Genomic DNA, 22,493 nt, shown 5'->3' on the forward strand with positions numbered 1-22,493 from the left:
GTGTAAAGCCTTAGGCTTAACCTTGAGTGGGAAGGCCGGAGATTGGTATCGAACCTTAAGGGTTGAAGAGCGCACTCACTAACTCTCAAGAGATTGTTCTTGAAAGAATACATACGTGAGGGTGTGCTTTGGGGAGTAGCATCTCAACTCCAAAAAGCTGAACGCCAGGAAGGGGAGTCAATGAGAGACTTTATAAGTCGATTGAAGCATCTAAATTCTCGCTGCACTCCCGATGAACGCTTCAATAACAACCAACTCCTTGATAGATTCATCCGAGGATTGCGTCACGAGGACATTTACAATGGCCTAGTCATTAGAGGTCTTACAACGTGGGAAGCAGTCACTGCCAATGCAATCCAGTTAGAAGACAACTTGATGATTGCAGGTAAAAAGGTGTCTTCAGAAACAAAATTCGTTAGTTCGCAAGTATCTGGGCACGAGCCAATGACGGTAAAACCTATTGCCAAGGAGCCCAAGATATCTGAAATGTTTGTGACCGACCTTACTAAGGCTCTCCAAGAATACTTTAGGGGTAATCGAGCTCCTCAGAATAGCCATATGTACCCAAGGAGAGAGCAACAATGGTGTTCGGTGTGCTTAGGACCACATAGCACGAGTGAATGTCCCACATTTAGAGTCAAATTCAATGGAAATTGCAATGCATGTGGTAAGTATGGCCATCAATCTAAAGATTGCCTAACACTTAAGCGAATGTTGGCAAACCAGGCACCACTAGCTTGGTCAAACACACCTCAAGTACCCGCGCTAATGCCTGCACAACCTATCGAGCAACCGTCACAGCACATAGTTCCAAGGAATCCGAATGTAGTCCAGTCTGTGCCATTACCACCGCCAGTGCTAGGACCACAACCTCCACATCCAAGGATTACCCCAATAAACCAGATGGGTTGTGAGTCACATAGTGCATGTGGGGATTATGAAGAGGAGATAGACCCTACTGCTCCATACGGGATTGATACGTTTGAAATGATTCCCCAGTACTACATGGAGGATCATTTCGGGCAAGTCAAGCCTGTATATCAAGCGGCTGCTCTCGCCACAAGAGGGCAAAACCTTAATACCTTGGCAAGGAGACCACCTCTTCAATGTTACGAGTGTGGTGGACCGCATCGTGTAGCGGAGTGCCCTAATAGGTTACAAAAGATCGCTACTCAGATGCAACCAAATCAAGGGAGCACATCGGGAATGCCGGTACTTACATGTAATCGTTGTGGCATAGATCATCTGATTGCTCAATGTCCACATAATCCTAATGCACCAAAGATTACGCCATTGAATTTGGTTGAGGTCACCAACCAAGCACGAAGAACCACACCCGTTGTACCCGCGAATGTAGTTACACGGTCAATGCTTCAAAATAAAAACTACATTCTTGAAGAGAGGGATACGGCATCAATCGCTCAGGCAAAGAAAAAGAAAACACAACGAAAGAGATCGCTTAATGCCACGAGCTCCAAGCCCAGTTCAAAGACTAACATAGGGACAGGGGACGACCCCGTGTATATGAATGATCCTGAAGATGATTCTGATTCGATAGAAACCATGGGAACCAAAGCCACTACCTTAAGGGAGGAACCCACTCGGGAGCTCAATGAAGGAGAATCAAGCGAGTACAAAAATAAGGGGAAACAGAAGGAAACTTCCTCGACCCCACAACCAAGTCAGTTAATGCCCTCTCGACCACCCAAACTGACTGAGACTCCTCAAGACAAGCCACGTGGGCCAAAAACCCTCAAGAAAAAGATTGGAACTTACCCAAACCCAGTTGAGGAGATTGAACAAGTGCAACACTTAAGGGGTTTGGTGGAAGAAACACGAAGAGAACTGGAGCCAAACCCGAGAAAAATCAAAATTCCAGACACAGTGTTTCCTACGCAAGTTCAGCCTCACAGGACCCATAAACCGTTAGCTATACCTAGTATCATTCGGGAAGAAAGCGAGGATAGGACATCCGGAAGTGGGCAAACACCCTTCTTGCTGGAAAGAATGTTTAGTGAGGGACTGCCTGACCCCATTGAAGAGGAAGTGATTCCATCTTCACCAGTCCCTAGTCAAGGGGCGATGTCTCGAAAAGTACCATTGAATGTGTCTAAGCTAATGGATTTCATGTCCTCTGAGATCAGAACCACGATCATATCCAAATTATACGGAGATCCTGAGCTATTCTTAGCTCTTCGGGCATTTCTCAATGGAGAACTAAAGGCGGGGTTACCACAATTTGCAAATATGGATAGACCCGATACGCTTCAAGATGAAGGGGAACATTGGGATCTACAACCCAACCTTGATGAAGATTCGGTCGTGGAAATACCTGTGAACAAGTTGGGACAGTACTTTGAAGGTGACGAATCTAATGCCACCCTCCCCATTACTACCAAGGGATTAACTCTAAAGGGAATCCTTGATGGTGGTGCTGGAGTGAGCATTGTGACTAAAAACTGTTGGGAATCTATGGGAAGGCCTCACCTCGAAGTCACAAACATAGTGGTTAAGATGGCAAACGGAACCATAGATAAACCTATTGGAATGTTAAGGGACCTTAAGATCAAGGTCCTGGGATACAAGGTAAAACATACCTTCATTGTAATGGATTTCTCCAAGCATCCTATGTCATATCAAATGATCTTAGGACGTCCTTTCATGAGGGAAGCACAAATGGTGCATGACTGGTCGAAAAACCATGTCTACCTACAATTCCAGGACTCTGTCATTCGAGTTGATCTTGAGAATGGTCGTGCATATCCTTTAGGAAGCAAGGTTATCATTGATAATCGATCGGATACCACTATTCACTCCGCCCCATTAAGGTATTGCTATACATGCAAAAAAGAGACTGATGATGGGAAAGATTCTCCTTATATGGATGTCCTACCGGGTATGACTGAGTCGGATAACGTGGATTGGGTACACCTAGCGGCAACCATAGACACATGGGGAAATAGAGGCACAAGTTGGGTAACACCTGAGGGGCAAGATATGCCACCGTTAGTGCCAATAAACATGATAGGTGTTATGCACTTGACTCCTGATGGTGAGAACGTGGCAAACTCCACCGACACTGAAAGTAGCGAAGACTCTGACCAATGCAACTCTGAGTATGAATCTCAAGAAGAAACTGACCCTGAGCCTGATGGGAAAAATGAATCAAATATTCACCCAAATGTGGAAGCAAGGTGCTCAAGGCCTAGGACAATGACCTCCTGCAGTTCATCCGAAAGTGAAGATCGACCAAGTGAGTTCGAATCTGATAGAAACAAAAATCAAAAACTTGGTAAGAAGAAAACGAGACATAAGCGCCAACGCTATCGAGCTAATGTACGAACTGCAATAAACAAGGAGCGATCCACTGCAGAATGGCTTAGTTATGTAGGAGCCATTGATGCTCATCGGAAGATAGCGGATAATTGGGGACAATACCTCCAAAGTGTCATGTGATGTATTCCGCAACCTCATGACGTCGCCCAATTAGAAATCGAAGAGAAGCCAAAACTAGGTCGTACTGCAAGAAGGCGGCAAAACCAAGAGTTGGCTCAACAACAAAAGGAGGCGGAATTAAAAGAAAAAAACCGGGCACAACAAGAACCAGTAGACTTACACCCCGCACCCGAGCATTTCAAATCATTCACCACAGGGGAACGTAAAGTAGTCTACACAAAAGCCCAACGAATGCCTACCAATGGGAGTAGCGGTGTCTACGATGGCCCTGCGGTAGTCAAGGAGATAGACTTAGCAGATCCGGGTGAGGAGTCTAAACCAGTTTTTATTGCTCAAGACCTCACCAAGGCGGAAGAAGCTGCACTTACGAAGCTTCTTAAGGAATTCAAGGACATATTTGCCTGGACATATCATGATATGAAGGGTGTCCCACCCTCGGTGGTGCAACACACGATTCCAATGATTAGCACTGCTAAACCAGTCCAGCAACGTCTCTACCCAATGAATCCTAAGTACGCAAAGATTGTACAAGAGGAAATTGAAAAGCTGGTAAAATGTGGATTCATATACCCAATTGAGCACTCAGAATGGGTTTCTCCGATAGTCATCGTGCCAAAGAAGAATGGGAAACTCAGAGTGTGCGTTGATCTCAAAAAGGTTAATGCAGCCACCAGAAGGGATCATTACCCCTTGCCATATTCTGAACATGTGCTTGAAAGAGTGGCAGGCAAGGAGGCATATAGCTTTTTAGATGGGTACTCGGGTTACAATCAGATCACAATTGCAGTCGAGGACCAAGCTAAAACAGCATTTATCACGGAGTTTGGAGTGTTTGCCTTTCGCGTCATGGCTTTTGGCTTGACCAATGCACCTGCAACATTCCAACGATTGATAAACACGGCCTTTAAGGAATATCTAAGGGACTTCTGTGAAGCTTTCTTAGATGATCTTTGTGTTCATTCCTCTTGGGATGAGCACTTGATGTGTTTACGAAAAATATTTGAAAGGTGTAGATTATATCGCATCTCATTGAATCCTTTCAAATGCCAATTCTGGGTTAAACACGGAGTTATCTTAGGACATATAGTGTCCAAAAATGGGATTTCCACAGACGAGAGTAAAATCAAGGTCATTCTGGAACTGCCACCACCCACCAACTACAAGGGAGTCCAACGCTTTATGGGCCACGTTGGTTATTATCGAAGGTTTATTCTCTTCTTCGCCGAGATAGCTCGACCATTGTATAAGCTTCTCATCGAGTTTATTTGGACCGAAGAATGTGACCGTGCCTATGAGCTATTAAAGAAGGCCTTGGCGAGTGCTCCAATCTTGAGAATGCCTAACTGGGATTTACTCTTCCATGTGCATATTGATGCATCAAACTTTGCTATTGGGTGTGTGTTAACTCAACCTGGAGAACACAAGCTAGACTACCCCATTAGCTTTGCCAGTCGCCAGTTGAACGATGCTGAGATGAACTACACCACTACGGAGCGAGAAGGGTTGGCAATGATATATGCAGTAAGGAAATTTCGTTATTACCTCCTTGCCACCAAGTTTGTTTTCTATGTAGATCATCAAGCATTGTTGTATCTGGTAAACAAACCATGCTCCACAGGAAGAATCACACGATGGCTATTGATTCTTCTTGAGTTTGATTTCACTGTTGTTGTGAGACCTGGCAAAAAACATGTTATGGCTGATCATTTGTCTCGCATACCTAATGGTGAGGCTCCTACGGGGGTTGATGATGACTTACCTGACACTTCCCTGTTCATGGTGGAGACAATGCCTGAATGGAGTGAGAAGATTGTTAACTTTTTGGTTAATGGCTTTCCACCCAAGGAGCTTCGTAAAGATCTAGCTCGAAAGCTGATCAAAGAATGCGAACCCTATTGCCTGATAGCAGGGACTCTTTATAAAAGAGGAAAGGATGACGTTCTTAGGCGTTGTGCCCGAGAGGATGAGTATCTATACATTTTGCAAGAGGCACATATGGGCGTAGCCGGTGGTCACTTCTCAGGAGACTTAACTGCGCGAAAGATCTTACAATCGGGGTATTGGTGGCCCACTATGTTCCAAGATGCATCACTCTTTGTGAAGGGTTGCGATGAATGCCAACGATACAAGAAACCCCAGAGGAAAGATCAGATGCCCCTACATCCGATCAAAGTAAACCAACCATTTGAAAAGTGGGGTTTAGACTTTGTAGGTCCAATTAGTCCAGCGGCCCGAAACACACAATCTCGCTATATTATTGTGGCCACTGACTATATGACCAAATGGGCTGAAGCGAAAGCAACACGTAAGGCAGATGCGAGGACAACAGCCAAGTTCCTCTTTGAAAATATAATCACACGATTCGGTTGTCCTTTTGAACTTGTGAGCGACAATGGTACGCATTTTATAAATGAAGTGATTAAGGAGCTCACAACAAATTTCATGATATCCCATCATAAATCTACTCCTTATTATCCGCAAGCAAATGGCCAAGCCGAGAGTACCAACAAGACTTTAATCTCTATTTTGACAAAGACAGTTGAAGCTCATCGCACGGATTGGGATCTAAAGCTTACGACAGCTTTATGGGCCTATCGTACTGCGTACAAAGTGGCTATTAATTGCACACCATTCAAAATGGTATATGGCCAAGAAGCAGTCATGCCATGGGAATTTGTCATTCCTAGTCTTCGGGTTGCTACTCAAGAGGGATGGGATGGTAATCCTTTAGCAGAGCGTCTGTATATCCTTGAGCGGCTAAACGAAGAAAGACAATTGGCTGTATACAATGCCCTTGTGGAGAAGGATAGAAGGAAAAAATGGTTTGATCGCCATCTAAAGGACAAGGACATCAAGGTGGGGGATAAAGTCCTGATGTATGGAGTGCGAAATGAAAAGAAGAAGCTCAAATATGCTGGTAAGGGACCATATAGAGTATGTGAAATCACCCCACAAGGTACCATCAGAGTGGAGACTCTCGACGGAGTTGAAACCATTGGATTCCTTAATGGGAGTAAATTCAAACGATACTATGACCCCCTGAGCCAGGAGGAGTTACATGCAATCCATCAAAAGAAGGCAGCTAAAGAACAAGCTGAGCTTAAAAAGATACAAGCAAGAGTCGAAGCCAAAGAACGTCAACAGCGTGCTAGGAGACAACGAGAAGCCAACTTGGGAATTACGCAAGTATTTTTCGAGGAAGCAAAAGAGGATGCACTGGAATCTGACCCACCTCTAAGATACCCAATTGAGTTACAGAGTCCTTACGGGGAGGTACTGTATAATGCATTATTGGATACAGGAGCTCAACACAATTTGCTATCATATGGCGTGTGGTGTCAACTGGGAAAACCACCTTTAACCAAGAGTTCTATCCAAGTCCAAGGAATCAACAAGAAGAAAACCCCTGTCTCAGGAATTCTGCACACTCCGGTTGCTTATGACAAGGGAACCATAATTCAAAGCTTTTTGGTTATGCCTGCTGGCACCATGGAAGGGACTGTAATCTTAGGGCGCAAATGGATGATGGCCACCAAGTGCAATATCGATTGGGCAACCAGACAAGTCACAATGCAAGAACCAACACTAGGTCTGACCGCTCAAAATCCCGCACCTAAGTCATCCACTCAAATATTAGATAATGAAAAATCACAAAGTCCAGTGGCAAAACCATCTTCGATTGTAGGCCACCCCTCTAACGCTTCAACGCCAAGAGTGGAAACAGGCAAGGCGGTCCATAAAGCTTCGCTTACTATGCCAAAGAGTACATACAAATGGGTCCCCAAAGCTTCGTTAACAGCTACTTCCCCTGCTCAATCTCGTTCAGCCACCAAGAAGCCTCGTAAAAGGAAAGCAGCTACCTACCCGAGAAAGGGCAATGTAACATCGCGATGGATCCCTAAAAAATTATTAGTAGCCCAAGGGTACTATGAGGGAAATGACCAGATTTGGGTCCCTAAACATAAGCTGAATCCCTCTACATCACCTATAAAACCTTGCAAACCAATTGTTGCCACCAAAATGACAATTCAAGACCGTGGTAAGGAAAAGGTAACAGAGTGCTCCACACCACTTCTTCCAGAGTTAGTTTGGATTCCCAAACGATATCGATCATTACCACCTAGCTCAGGAAGGGGGGAACCACATGAAGCTTCTAGCTCCTCATGCCAGGCACACGCTGATATAGAAGTTTCTACATGCTCTACACCTACTCTTGCCAACACCCAACAAAAAATCGATGAGTCTACGTCTCCCCTTGTAATAGTATCATCGGAAACCATTTCCTCCATTCGTCAATGGGAGCGTACACTACCATCTCTGCAATTGGATGTGGCCACAAGGGTCATAAAAAGCTATCTGCCCACATCACAACCTATGACCCGCTGGACAAATTGGTTCCAAGAGGCTGCAACATCATTGCAAATAATATGATCTACCCAAGGAAAGGGGGAGCATGTACTCACGCTCGACATTCTAATGCTTCCTCCTTATAACCTTCTCCCCTGACCATGTAATTGCCAAATTCAAGGGGATGTATATATATAGCTTCATACATTTTTTAAAAAAAAACAAAGAAAAGAAAAACAAAAAATAGTAAAAAGAGCAAGAGCACAAAAAGAGGATAAATATCTGTATACAATCAAGAACTAGATTGACCTGTCTCACAAACCTACTGATGCTATATCTGTGTTTGCAGATATGGCAGATGCACGATCATCATACGCTTCATCCACTCCCGCCTTTGATGAGAGGTATCATCTGTACCTTTCTCAGATATTTCACATGTGCTATCCTGTTATTGAAACTGAATGGGATCATATAGATGTACTGGCCAGAGAGGAAAATGTTGAAGAATTAGAATGGCTAATTTGCCTATTGACCATGACTGACCCCTACTCCGTAGAGGAAATATCCCCGATAGCCCAATGCTTTCCTTTTCCACAAGATGACTATCCTCGCATGGTTATATTCTTGATGAGTTTATGTGGATGGGAAAATGAAAAGGAAATATCTGACAATGATGAATGGACGGATGAAACTCATGGCACTACTGAGGTTGACTTTATTTGTTTGGATGATGCGGATAGAGGCTTAGCCTTAGGGCTAGAGCCAGGACTCTACAACATCCTCTTACCGTATCCTCAGTAGTAGTGTGGTGACTGGTAGGTAGGTTAGTGTTTTCAAGTTTTTTCTAGTTTAGATTCCTTAAACAAGTCTTGAAATTTTCACATTGATGTGCCTCTCGAGGTATAGTGCTTGTTAGTTGATTGTACAGGTTAAAAAGTTTGAGGTGGGTTCGCTTTCAAGTATTGAGATTGTCGCAACGTTCATCAAAATATATGTACATCAAATTGCAAGCTGTCTCGTCAAATCAAGGAGATCTCCAATTACAGGTGTAATTCTTCCATACCCACTCTCTTTCGTTTTTACTGTTCAATCAATTGCATAAACTATAATGCATGACCACATGGAAATTGTCAACGTACTACTTAGTTTTTGAAGTTGCTTGCATGCTAGTGTAAAACATTAATGAGCTTAACTTTATTGGAAATATTCCTAGGCAGCATGATGTCTTTAGTTAACCTTGGAATACGATTGTCTTAGGTCTAGGGTCAAACCATCTTAATGTTTGACACCTGGCCATGTGTGTGTTGACCTCTAGGACATAGCTATTACCCCTTTGTCGAAAGGATGCAAGACAAATTATAGTTCAGGAGCAAAGATCAAAAGAAATAGATTTTTTTTTAAAAAAAAGCCTACAATAAATGGCAATACAAGTCTTAATGTGCTTTAATGTTGGCCTATCGCCTTATTGATACTTGGTAGGCGAGGAGTATTCTACTCCAGACCGATGCCTTGGTTGGTAGGGGGTAGCCTTGCCTAAAGTGAGCTAATAGATTCCTGGATAATGCCTTGTGTTAAACATGGTACCAGGATCGATGTTAGTTTTGCCTTAGGAAGGTCGCCATGGTGTGTAAAAATTGTCACGTGCAAAAAAAAAAAAAAAAGGCAAAAGGCTCCTGTAACTCTGATGTTTCTTGTGTCCCTAGACGCGTGGTATTAACTTGTTCTTAGAGTAGACACAGTGTGGTCATCTGTTTATTTATTAAGCTTGGTTATTTTCCTTGACTTAGGCCAGTTATAAACCTTGATTAACCTGTGACACCTTGCTAACTCTTGAATTCCTTTCAATAATTTTAAACTCCTATTAATTTGCTACACTAGCTCACTCATGTGACCTTTAAACTAAGTTCTCATAGCAACATCCATTGTGGTCTCACATGCTTGAATTTATACACTTTATATCTTTTGAATTCTAGCATACCTTCACTCTACTTCCCTGTTTTGCAGACGGTCTACCACAACAACCCTCTCGAGCTTACCATACCATAGCTTCCGAGGACGGAATCTACATCAGGAAGGGGGGCATGTTAACCCATGGCGGACATTGCGACGTACTATATTTTACATCATTAATTTAAATATTCTGAGTCATGGGCCGGGCTTGTCGGCACCATATGTTAAGGATGAAGGGATTGGGTGATCGCCGATGAGAGGCGCACCTTGAATATCAGTAGGATAAGGGTTAGGGTCGACCGGCCATGTATGGGCGCCCAAGTGTGAACGGCCAAGTCAGCTATAAGAGTCAAATGTAACCCTAAAATCCTCATTCTCATGTGTTGTGAATACAAGAGTGCTCTTGCCTTATCTCCTTGGTTTCCTTCTCCTGCGTGTGTGTGTGAGAGAGAGAGAGAGAGAGTGAGAGGGCGATCGAGTGCACTGTGTAGCGGCACGGCGACAGCGGCGAGGCGGTAGAGCGGCGACGGCGGCTCCTCCTTCACAGCTGCGACACGGGAATCCTTCAAGGCGGCGGTTAAGCGGTGAGTGACACACCTTTTGCATTCTGTTTTGAGCTTGCCTTCCTGGTTGTATGCTTGCAGCCATTCGTGGCTCGCATACGGTGTTCGGCAAGTCCCCAGCTACGACCTGTGCGGCAAAAGCGCACACAATCATTCTAACTTAGTTTCACATATGGAGGCAATGGCTTCCCCCTCTCCATATTGAAATGCTTGAGCACCTTCCTCGAGATGTACTCAGCCTTAGACAAATAAAGCAATTTCTTAGCTTTGTCTTGCAGAATGCGCATACCAAGTATGTGACTTGCCTCACCTAAGTCTTTCATGTCAAAATGTGGGAACTTGGGAGCAAAGCTCATTGGGGAGAACCAGGCCACTCTCAATTCTGTTAAGTTACGATAGTTGACGTAAATCCCGGATAACCCTTGTTCTATGGAAAAGAATCAAGGTAATGCCTGCTTATTCTTAGGCAACTTCAATAAATCCTAGGTCTCATTTTTACGAAGCGAGTCCATTTTCGATTGCATAGCTTTCTCCCACTTCTTCATATCATCCATTTGCATGGCCTCTTTATAGCAGGAGGGCTCTCCGCAATCTGTCAACATGGCATAATCAAGAGATGGAACATAACGATCAGGAGAATGTGAAACACGTGTAGACCTCCTTAACACAGGTTGAGTCTAAACTGCTTGTTCTTCCACTCTATCACCTTGTACTTTAGCAGGTACATTAGGGACTGCTTGTTGTTCATTTTGACGAGCATGCTGCCTGTCATGCACACGTTCATCCTCTTGAAAGATAACCCTTCTTATCTCCATTGTAGATGTAGGCTTTTTATGCATCTTTTCTTTATTGAAATACACGTCATTGCTGCGAATAACCTTCCTAGCTTCTGGGTCCCATAAGCAGTAGCCCATCTTGCCAAAATCACCATAGCCAAGAAAAATGCATTTCTTTGACTTTGGAGCCAACTTGTCCCGAAATTCCTTGGGAACATGGCAATATGCCTCGCAGCCAAAAACTCTAAGATGCTTATAAGAAGGTGGTTTTCAGACCAAAGCTCTTCAGCAACCTTCTCATCTATGATCTTGTTGGGGGAGACCTATTAATGAGATGAACAACAGTAGACACTGCCTCTGCCCAAAATCCATTAGGCAATTCTGCATTGGATAGTATGCAATGCATCTTCTCTTGGATAGTACGGTTTATCCTCTTAGCAATGCCATTTTGTGGAGGAGTGTACAAGGCAGTCAATTCCCTCTTGATTCCTTTTGAATCACAAAATGACTGAAATGCCTTAGAGACATATTCCCCACCATTGTTAGTTCTCAGACACTTTAGTCTCTTGCTAGACTGATTCTCCACAAGTGTGACAAACTTCTGAAACACTATCTGAACATCATCCTTTTTCTTTCAAGGATACACCCACACCTTGCGTGAGAAGTCATCTATGAACGTGACAAAGTATGATCATTAGGGGAAGGTTGAGGTCTATAGGGGCCCTTTAAGATGCCATGTGATTAAAAAGTTATTAAGGAAAAGAGCCAATCGTGTGATGCCATGTATACAAAAATGTTGGGTGATTAAAGGTGATCAAAAGATTCTCTAGAAGATGCTTTTTTGTACTTTTATTTCCAAAAAGTGGGGGGGGGGGAGTTTTTGAAATTTTGGACGTCCATAACTTCTACATATGAGCTCAAAATTTGTCGGAGATTACAGATCCAGAATCTACTCGTCGAGCTCTTTCCATAGATATGTCACATGGTATAGTTTTGCTCGCTCGATTTCAAATTCAATTTTGGCAGGAAACTTTGAAATTCAAACTTCTAGCCGTTTGAAGAACAAGAAGGTATCTAAAGTCAAAGAAACTTAACGTTTTAACAAAAAGTCATTAAAATCATAATATGACAGCTTAAAGGGCCCCTATAGACCTCAACCTTCCCCTAATGGCACCACCCAAAGATAAAGTAGGCATAGGCCCACATAAGTCACTATGAATAAGTTCTAGTGGGTCACTCTTGTGTTGACCCACTCTTCTATGTGATGAATGTGTCTGTTTACCATATAAACAATGCTCACACATAGAAAAATCAGAAAAATTGAAGCGAGGGACATAACCAAAACGAGACAGTGTTTTCATTTCTTTTTCAGACATATGACCCAATTGGCGATGCCACAAAGAGACGTTTGGCTGCTCGGTCACACAAATTACATGATTTTCAATAGATGACACATGAAGTGTGTACAAAGTACCACACTTTGGCCCATGGGCTATAACAAGAGAACCCTTGGAGATCTTCCAAGAGTGATCACCAAACTGGCAATAATAGCCCGCATCATCCAACTATCCTGCACTGATCATTCTTTTTGTCAACTGTGGCACATGTCTGACATCCTTTAAGATGAAAGAGGATCCATTCTAAAACTTTAGATGCACGTTGCCAAGTCCTGCAATCTGACATGCATAGTCATTACCAAGATGTACGCATCCTTTCCTTGATGCATCATATGTGATAAACCACTCCAGATGTGGAGTAACATGAAAGGAAGCACCTGAATCAATGATCCAATCACTAAACACATATGAATCCATGGCAACAAGTTGTGCAACATCTATACATGAGGTGAATAGGATTTCTCCATTCTTTCTATGGATGATCTCATTAATACAAGTGGTGGTGACACTGAGTATATAGAACGAACAAAGCCATCGTTGTTGCCATCGGAGTTTGAGATGACTTACATGGGTTTGTTACATTCTTCCTTGGGTTGAAGATTTGGCAGGATCAAATAGAGATTTTCATTTCCCAAAGCTACATGTGTAGGAGCTTCTACAACTCTTTGATATGCATGATTGTAAACTCATTTCTACTCCAATGCAAGTAAATAAGAAGTTCTTAGCTCATGATGATGCTGAGTTGGTGGATGTAGCTTTGTACAAGAAGCTTGTTGGATCTCTGATTTGGTTGTTGAATACTCGATCGGATATCATCTTTGTGGTGGGGCTAGGGTTTATGAGTCAGCCCAAGAAAACTCATTGACATGCAGGTTTACGAATTCTACGGCATTTGCAGGGGACCTTGTATCTTGGCATTTTTTATGCAGTTGGGATGATTGAGGATGAGGAGTTAATTTTGAGAGGATGGACATATTCACATGGGGCAGGTGATAGTGATTCCTAACAGCCTACTATAGATGATTGTTTCAGGTGCTATTTCTTGGAGCAATAAGAAGCAGCCTACAATTGCCCTATCTTCCACAAAGACTAAGTATAGAGCAGTTTGTTTCAGTATGTGTGCTTTGACGTCTTCTTGGAAATTTTGGCTTTTCATAGAGAAAGAGTTCGGCCATTTTTTGTGATGACCAGAGTTGTATAATGATTGCACGGAACCCGATGTTTCATGAGCGGACCAAGCACATTGAGATTCAGTACCACTTTGTACGTGAAAATCCCTTGGATGGGACTGTCACATTGGACTACTGCAAGATAGCAGATAACTTTGCAGATCTCTTCATGAAGGCTCTTTAGGAGACTTTGGTGTAGGTGCACTCCAAATCCCTTGGATTACTTCCACATCCTGGATCTGAGAGGGGGTGTTAACGAGATCATTCCCTGATGTGTTAGTGTGTCTGGGCCCTTGGCTATCGGTTGGCTACCCGGAGTTTGAGTCTGGTCAAGTTTTGTCTCACAATTTGGTCATTTTTCCTCCCCTGGTCATTTTTATGACTTGACTTATTTATTAACAAGTTAATAATTCCTTTAGAGGTCCTGTACCCATAGGAGGGGCCTGTAAATAGGCACCCTCCCTTGCACTCTCGATTAATTTATTTGTTAGAGTCAAGAGCCCTTGCTCACCATGGACTGTGTTGACCTCGCAAGGACTCTCACTTTTGTAATTCTTCATCAATCTTGGATCAGCTTTTGGTGTTCTCTCTCTCTCTCTCTCTCTCTCTCTCTCTCTCTCTCTCTCTGGTCACTTCCGCTGCACTACTTGATAGCAACCTCTTATAATATGTGAAGGTGAGTGTAGAGATAGTGGGGGGGGGGTACCGTTTACATCTCCATTCAACTAATTCACCAGTCAAAAGCTAACACTCTACAACTTTTCTACTGACACCCTCCACTCTTGAGCCCCTATGGAGGTAGCCTCTAACCCCTCTTCTTTTAATATATATAAGATGCAGACTTATTGGATGCCCAACATTTCTAAAAGGAGTCTCATAGTGGCAAGTTAGATAGCCTGCGCACATGCCTTTGGTCAATGGCTCTGTTAGGCCTAATAGGATGTTGCCAAATGGAGAGGCATCGCACACATTATCTGATCAATGCCCTCCATTGATCCTCCCTCCCTCCCTCTCTCCCTCCCTCTCTCTCTCTCCCTCCCTCTCTCTCTCTCACACACACATTTGCACGCACACAATTTCTTCTATTGTACAGACAATACACCACTCTCTCTCTCTCTCTCTCTCCACACACACACACACACATGGACAATGTTTTGTTTCTCGCAATGCCCCCCTCTCTCTCTCTCTCTCTCACACACACACACACACACTCTGCCCCTCTCATACACACAAAGCTCCTAGCTCATTGTTGTGCCACATGTCATCAACAAATTTGCAGCCGGTTGTGTTTTATGCAAAACACTTCCGTAGGCCGAAAAGCTATAAAAATAACATTTAACCATAAAATTACAAATTTTTTTCTGCATCAAACGGAGGCTGCAAGCCTCATATGTGAAGGATAAGAGAGAGGTAGAAGACTGAGAGAGAGAGAGAGAAGTTTTTTACATCGTGGGAACAATCCAAGAGACCAAACTGATCGATGCGACAGGTCTTGAACTCAAGATCTACCACGCTTGAGCTTGTAGATTGGCGAGAGAGAGAGAGAGAGACGGAGAGAGAGAGAGAGGATTTTTTCCCATTGGGCTTCAGCCTTCAGGAATTCCGATACGTGAAGGAGAAACTTAAAAGAGGCATTGCATTCAGTGTAACAGCAGAGCATGTAGAGACTGACCAGCAGGTGTACGTGGCTGAAAAGACGACCAATTTATTGCGATGGGGCCCTTGGACTGGAAGGTCCGAATCGACACAGAGAAAGACAGCACCGACGGTACACGTGGACTAGATGACGGGGCATAAAAGCCTAGAGCTTGATGCAGGTGTTGGTGGTGAGAGGACTCTTATAGTTTTGATGGCTTTTCTGCACGTAAAAGAAAAGTGTACCTGCTGCGCTTCACACGCATCCCGATTCCCAGACCTCCTTGGGGGCCTGCCTGCCTTTTTCTCTCTCCTCCACTTTTCTGTTATTCTCTCTCTCTCTCTCTCAGCTCTGTAGGAGACTGTAGTATCATGTATGTAATCGCTCTTTTTGTGTCATTCTCTCTCCGAATGTAGTCTTTTTTTGTAGTAGCAGCACATGCTCCCTCTCCCTCAGCTGGCTTTGCAATTGTGGTGGGACTCTATCCTTTCCTCCTCCAAGAGGCCGCCCCCTATAAGGGCTCAAGGGTGGTGCAACGGAGATATCCACTTAAAAAGCTCCAGCGTGTGGCGAGATATCAATGGGCACGGGCAGAGAGAGAGAGAGAGAGAGAGAGAGAGAGAGAGAGAGAGAGGAACTTCAAGGAGAGTGAGAGAGAGAGAGAGAGAGAGAGCGAGAGCGAGAGAGAGAGAGAGAGAACAATCGACGATATGACATGACGACAAGTGGCAGTTAATTCATAGCCATTGTTTCACGCCAGAAAGTAGTGCTCTGAAAGAAATCCACAATCATAGTCTTCTGCGGTTCATCTTCCCAGTTTCCCGCCTTTTTTAAACCTGCAGCGTAGGCTTTCCTTCTCCGCGGGTGGCGCGGGCGGATGCCCTCCCAAGTGCATGGGCACTGAGCGGAGGAGCCCGTCCCTTATCAGACCCCAGACTTCTTCAGCATCACCTGCAAAATTAAACCAAATGCTCAGCAATCACTTCCCTTTAGCTTCACCCTCAACCTCTCATCAAGTCCCTCACTCAAACCCCTGGAATCCCATTCCAGAAAAACCTTGGAGTGGAAAAGCCATCATAGACGCTGTAATGGATGAAAACACCACGCTGGTTCAGGAACTAAAAGAAGCCAAAGAACAACTTCTAAATATGAAGAACAAGGAACAACTCAAAGAGCCCTCCCTCTTGTCAGCAAAAGAACCGACAGCAGCAGGCAGAGCAGCCCATCAGAAAGAGGCAGCCAATAACACCCCCAGGTAATAACTCTACCAACACTGTACACGTAAGTCTACCAATAGAACAGGGTAGAAGATTATTCAGAAAGATGCCTGGTTGGACTTCTCTTTGGTCCGAGACCATCTAAGGAAGCAATGAGAGCATGGATAAGGGAAAGCTGGACACCTCTTGGAATAGAGGTTACCCTTACTCAAGCCCTGGCCAAAGGCTATTACCTTTTTTTATTCAAAGATCCAAGCATGGCAATGAAGGTTATTAGCTCAAGACAATGGATGTATAGACATCTCCCTTTTTGTTTCATGAGATGGACAAAGGACTTCAATCCTGATGGCCCCAAATCCTCAGCATTTCCTGTGTGGGTTGAACTCCCTAATCTCCCCATTCACCTGAACCCATGGATCAAATCTATATTAGCTCCCCTAGGTCAAGTCCTAGGTACCAAAGCTTTCTCGGACTACAACCCTGCTTGGCACCCTCAAGTCCTAGTAGAACTTGATCTGTCCCTCCCTCTCCCAGATGAGATAGCAATAGGGTGTGGTGAGTTCTCTCACACTCAGACAATCCTCTACAAACACCTTCCAAACTCCTGCTTCCACTGTGGGAAACAAGGGCACCTCATCAGAAACTGCCCCATCAAAAACCCGCAGTTCATCCTCCCCCAAGTAGCTGAAAAAAACCCCCCCTAACCCAAGTCAAGTCCTCCCGAACCCTTGCCCTCCTCCTCCTAAAATGGAAGCCCAAAAGAAACAGAATTCGTACAAGTCAGCAGAAGGAAACCCTTTTCCAGACACAAATCCCCTCACCCCCTTCCAACAGATATTCAGTTTTAGCCGCTGTTCCAGACCCAGGTGATAAGGAAGAAGAAAATGATTGTGTAGAAAGTACCCCTATAAACAAACTGAGGTTAGAGAAGGAAGTCGACAACTTGGATGCAGCCGATATGGATACCACAGGCATTCTAGCTCCTGAAAAAAGCTCCAAACCACAAACAGGAAACTCCAATGACATGGAGATAAGCAAAGAGCTCAAGAGAGGCAGAGCACACCTGGGAACCACCCCCCAGTCAGTCACTAAAGGAGGCCTTAACAAACCCCCAAACAAAAGATAATGAAAGTTGCTAGCTTCAATGTCAAAGGACTTTCAGATCCAAAGAAAGCCCAACTAGTAAGACAATGGTTCAAAGCCAAAGGTCAATTGGATATCATCACTCTAGTGGAGATAAAGACTTCAGGAGAGGAACTGAACAACAGAAGGCTATACTCCATCTGCCCCGAGCACTTTTGGATATTCTCACTTCATTCTCATGGAAGTGGGGGCCTAGCAGTGGGCATACATTATGATTGCATCCAAGATCTAAAGGACTTCCACATTGACATCAACAATCAATGGATAGTTGTACTCATGAACAGCTTCACCTTTGTAGGAGTGTATGCCCACGGTCTACAGAAACAGAGGACCAAAACCTGGAACTCCCTTCTAAGGCTACGAGCACCTCTACTGATTATGGGGGACTTTAACATGGTTGAAACCCTCAAGGACAGATACAAATCCAAAGGACAATCCCTTTTTGGCTCAGAGAAACAAGCTTGGGAAAAAGTAAAACATAAGTTCAATCTGCAAGATTTGGGTCAAGAAGGAATCTTCTCATGGCAAAACTACTCTACTGGAGAACTCTCCAGAAAAGCCAGACTAGATAGAGCATATGCAAGTGGTGAAATCTACTCTAAATACAACAGGTGTGAATGTTCTGTAGACAATACTACATGCATTTCAGATCACTACCCCATCATCACTACAATGGATAATCAAGACAAGAGACACAAATCTAGCTGGTTCCACACACACCCAGCTCTATTTAAACTGCCCCTAGTTCAAGAAGAAATCAAACACATCTAGAAATCTTTCTTCAGCAACAATCTATCCCCGGCCAAAGCTTGGAGTCTGTCAGTCAAGTCTACCCAAAATCTGCTCAAGTAGGTCAGAAAGGAAGTTTCAGCTCATAGAACCAGCAGACTTAAAAAACTCCAAGCGCAGCTTCATGAACAAGAGTCCTCCACTGACCCTTCTAATATTAATCAGATCAGAGCCAAAATCAAAAGAGAAGAAGAAATTGCTCTCCAACATACTAAGCTCTATACCAGGGAATGGTGGGCAGGAAAAACTGACAGGCCATGTCCGAAAATGTTTAAAATGCTCAAGATCAAGCAAAGGCAAGAGCATATCCCCTTGCTTAAAAACAACAATGGAATCCAGGTTATTAACCAAGATGAGAACAAAAAACTGCTCACTGACTACTACCGCAGCATTTTCTAGAAAGATGGTCCCCCCTCCCCAACCAAGGCAGCTGCAATGGAGGCAATCAAAGTAGCCAAACCCAGAACTGTCACTGCCAATTTAGCCGTTACTCTAGATCAGGACATCTCTCATGAAGAAATCAAAGAGGTCATCTTCTCTCTCAAATCCAATAAGAGTCCAGGTGGGGATGGACTACCTGCTGCTAAATTTTTCCAAACTTTTTGCGATGTGCTAACAGGACCCATATTCCAAGTGTGGCAAGAATCCTTGAAATATGGAGCATTGCCATCACAAATCAATGAAGGCCTTATCAAGCTAATCCACAAAAAAGGCCCCAAGGAGATCATGGGTAACTGGAGACCACTAACAATGCTCAACTGTGTCTACAAAATCATTGCCAAAGCCTTAGCCCTTAGGCTGACTAAACACATGAAACTATGGATAACAAAGGAACAAAAAGGGTTTATCAACAAAGGCAAGTACATCTTGGACTCCATTATTGCCTTATGGGAAGGGTTTGAGTATGCAGAAAAAACTAGCCAAGACTTCTTGTTTATTAAGATTGACTTTGAGAAAGCCTAGACAGAATTCAGCGGGACTACATCCTCCAATCCCTCAGAGACATGGGTTTGGGCCCCCAATTCACCCACATGGTAAAAACCCTATTTGGAAATGCCAAAGCTAAAATTATCATCAATGGAGAACTTTCAGACCCCTTCTCTCTTGAAAAGAGTATCAGACAAGGTTGCCCTCTAGCTCCCCTGCTTTATGCTATAGGTGCAGATGGTCTAAATTGGCTAATAAAGGACAAGATCAGCAAAGGAGATCTGGTTGGAATCAAATTACCCAATGGAGAACAAATGTGCACTCAGATGTTTGCTGATGACACTAACCGTCTTATAGCAAACGAAGAAGAGAACATCAAGGCACTCTGGAGTTGTCTACAAACCTACTGTGAAGCCTCAAGCTCCAAAATTAACCACAGCAAAACAGGAATCAAAACCCTCATTGAACCCCCTCCAAAATTAACCACAGCAAAACAGGAATCAAAACCCTCATTGAACCCCCTCCCTCTTGGCTCCTTGATACAGGCTGCAACATCATTCAGGATGGTGAGATCTTCAGGCTCCTCGGTATACCCATGGGTTTCAAGGTGTCACTGAGACAAAAATGGCAATGGGTAATGGAGAAAATAGAAAGCAAGTTACTTAGATGGAAAAGGAAACAACTATCAATAGCAGGGAGAACTATGGTGCTTAACCATTTCATCATCCCTTCTACTATCTATTTCCTCAGCTGCTGGAGGCCCCCTGACGCTGACCTCAATGATTTCACCAAGCTATGCAGAAACTACCTATGGGGAGGTGACCCATGGACCAGGAGCAGACCTAAAGTAAAGTGGGACACCTGTACTGTCCCCAAAACCAAGGGAGGGCTGGGGATTAAAGATATACGCCTGTATGCTGACAGAATGGCCTCAAAATGGATCATCAGAGCTATAGAGAACCCCACAGAAGACTGGGCACAGCTACTCGTCAAGGATACCCCTAGGTTTACTATCACAGGCCACAATAAATGGTTCAATTTACCCATCATCACCATAGTAGCTTCCAAACACCCCATAACCCCTAAAGGGAGCCAACTAGTTACTTCCATTTGGAAAGCCTGGTTCAGAATTAAAAGTTTTCTTTCCATCATACCCAAGGACAACAAATCAGAAGGTATCTTAGCCAACGATTCTTGCTGGTGGTCTATTCTCCCACTGACCCCCCTTTGAACCAGAGGAAGGGAAAATAGCTCTAAATCTCCACAAAAAAGGTCTAGCAACCTGGGCAGATATTTTCAACCCCCACCATTGTACCTGGCTCACAAGAGTTGAACTTGTAGCCAAATTCAACTGTAGAATCCCAGAGTTAGATCTAGTCCAAAGCAGAGCAGTTCAATGGAACCAACAGGAAATCTGGAAAATCAGCAGACCCCCAACCTTCAATATCTTAGCCTTTCAATGGTTAGAGAACAAACCCCTTCTCCCCATCCCTAATCTCGAAAAATCCCCCCCAATTCACGTCACTCTCAACCGCAGATGGAATATCGATTGAGATAGAAAAAAATGGTATAACAGTCTCAAGGAGCTGTGGAGCTCACACATTGAACCCAAGAAATCATGCCTAGCCTGGCTGGTAGCCTACAGAGCCATATGGACACAGAGCAAGGCTGCAAAGCTTAACATCGCCTCAGATCAATGTGCAAGATGCGGCTTACCTGAGGACGACCTCCACATCTTCTTCCACTGCAAGCACATTTCCACCACTTTCAAAGAGTTTCATGCATCTATTCTTAGATGGGGTAAAGATGTAAACTGGAAGAATACAATGTTAGGAGAAAACATAGGATGTTCATCAGCACTATGGAATGTAATTAGATGTGAGTATCTCTGGCATGCCTGGCTACAGAGGGTTGCAGTGACTTTTGACAACCCCGAAATCAAGGGTCCTCCTCTCTCTGTGTGTTTAATTACAACATGCATCAGGTATTGGACCAAACAAATGCAAGTCCTATTCAGTTTGGAGAAGAGGTTAATGATCAAGCTCCAAAAGAGAGCCTCAGACTACACCATGGAAAAACTAGAAAAAACCAGAGATAAGATTATCCTCATCCTATCTAAGGACAGATCACTAATAGAAGCAATCTGCAGGCAGCAGTAAGCAAACCCCTCTCAATGCCCAACAGGTGTAGAAGTGGATCTACATGCAGACAGGTTCCAGGAACCAATTCAGTGAAGCTAAGGCAAAGTGACCTGGATGGCAGTGGAGTGGCACCAAAGTGTTAGCCTGTCTCCTATCACCAGATCGCCGCTGATGGCTCGTGGGAGCTTCCTGCAAGGACGACAGAACAGTTTAGTACTGATAAAATAAAATCAAGGCCCTCAGTTCCCCCATCGGACACATCCCTTTCCAAAACTCGAGTGCAGGTACACCAGAACAAGAAGATGCCGCTGCTAACGACCTCTGCTCATCTTCTTCTCCTGCAAGGTCGTTTTGAGGAATCAGAACAGAGACTTGCTGCTGAATGACAAGGTTGATGTACCTTAGATGTAACTGGTGCTGAGCCTCCAAAATCCGACCTGGGGCGCCACCAGCAAAGAGGAAGAAACTCAAGAGCTAGCTGCAAGGATGACCGAGGATGATGAAGGCTTCTAGCCGTTGGGAGAGGCTGCCATCTCCCGTTCTTGGGCGCCATCAGCAGGGATGAAGACGACAAACCCGGAAAAGACTGGTAGCCAATAGGATTTTTTTTGTTTTTTTCACATGCATGGACACGTGCAGAAACATGCACTGTGTCCACGCGTCGGACATGCACCATGTGTCCATGCATGGAGGACACGTGGTTGTAGTCGTTGTAATTTCGCCCCTCCCTTTATCATAATTCATCAGCCTGTTTTTGAAAAAAGAAAGCAGTGCTCTACAAAACCTAATTTTACCAGTTGGATTTCAAAAACTAATTTTACCAGTTGGATTTCAAAAAAACCGGCTTTACATTTATCATGCCCTTACATTTAAGGGCTGAAATTCATTAGTTTTAGTGTATATTACTGGTAAAATCAATAAATTTAGCACAAAATATCGGTTCTATTTTCAAAAGCCTTTATTTTTTAGGGTTGGGAAAAAC

Source organism: Cibotium barometz, chromosome 1 (assembly GCF_041138505.1).
Source record: "Cibotium barometz isolate CiBa-2024 chromosome 1, ASM4113850v1, whole genome shotgun sequence".
NCBI classification, from domain to species: Eukaryota; Viridiplantae; Streptophyta; class Polypodiopsida; order Cyatheales; family Cibotiaceae; genus Cibotium; species Cibotium barometz.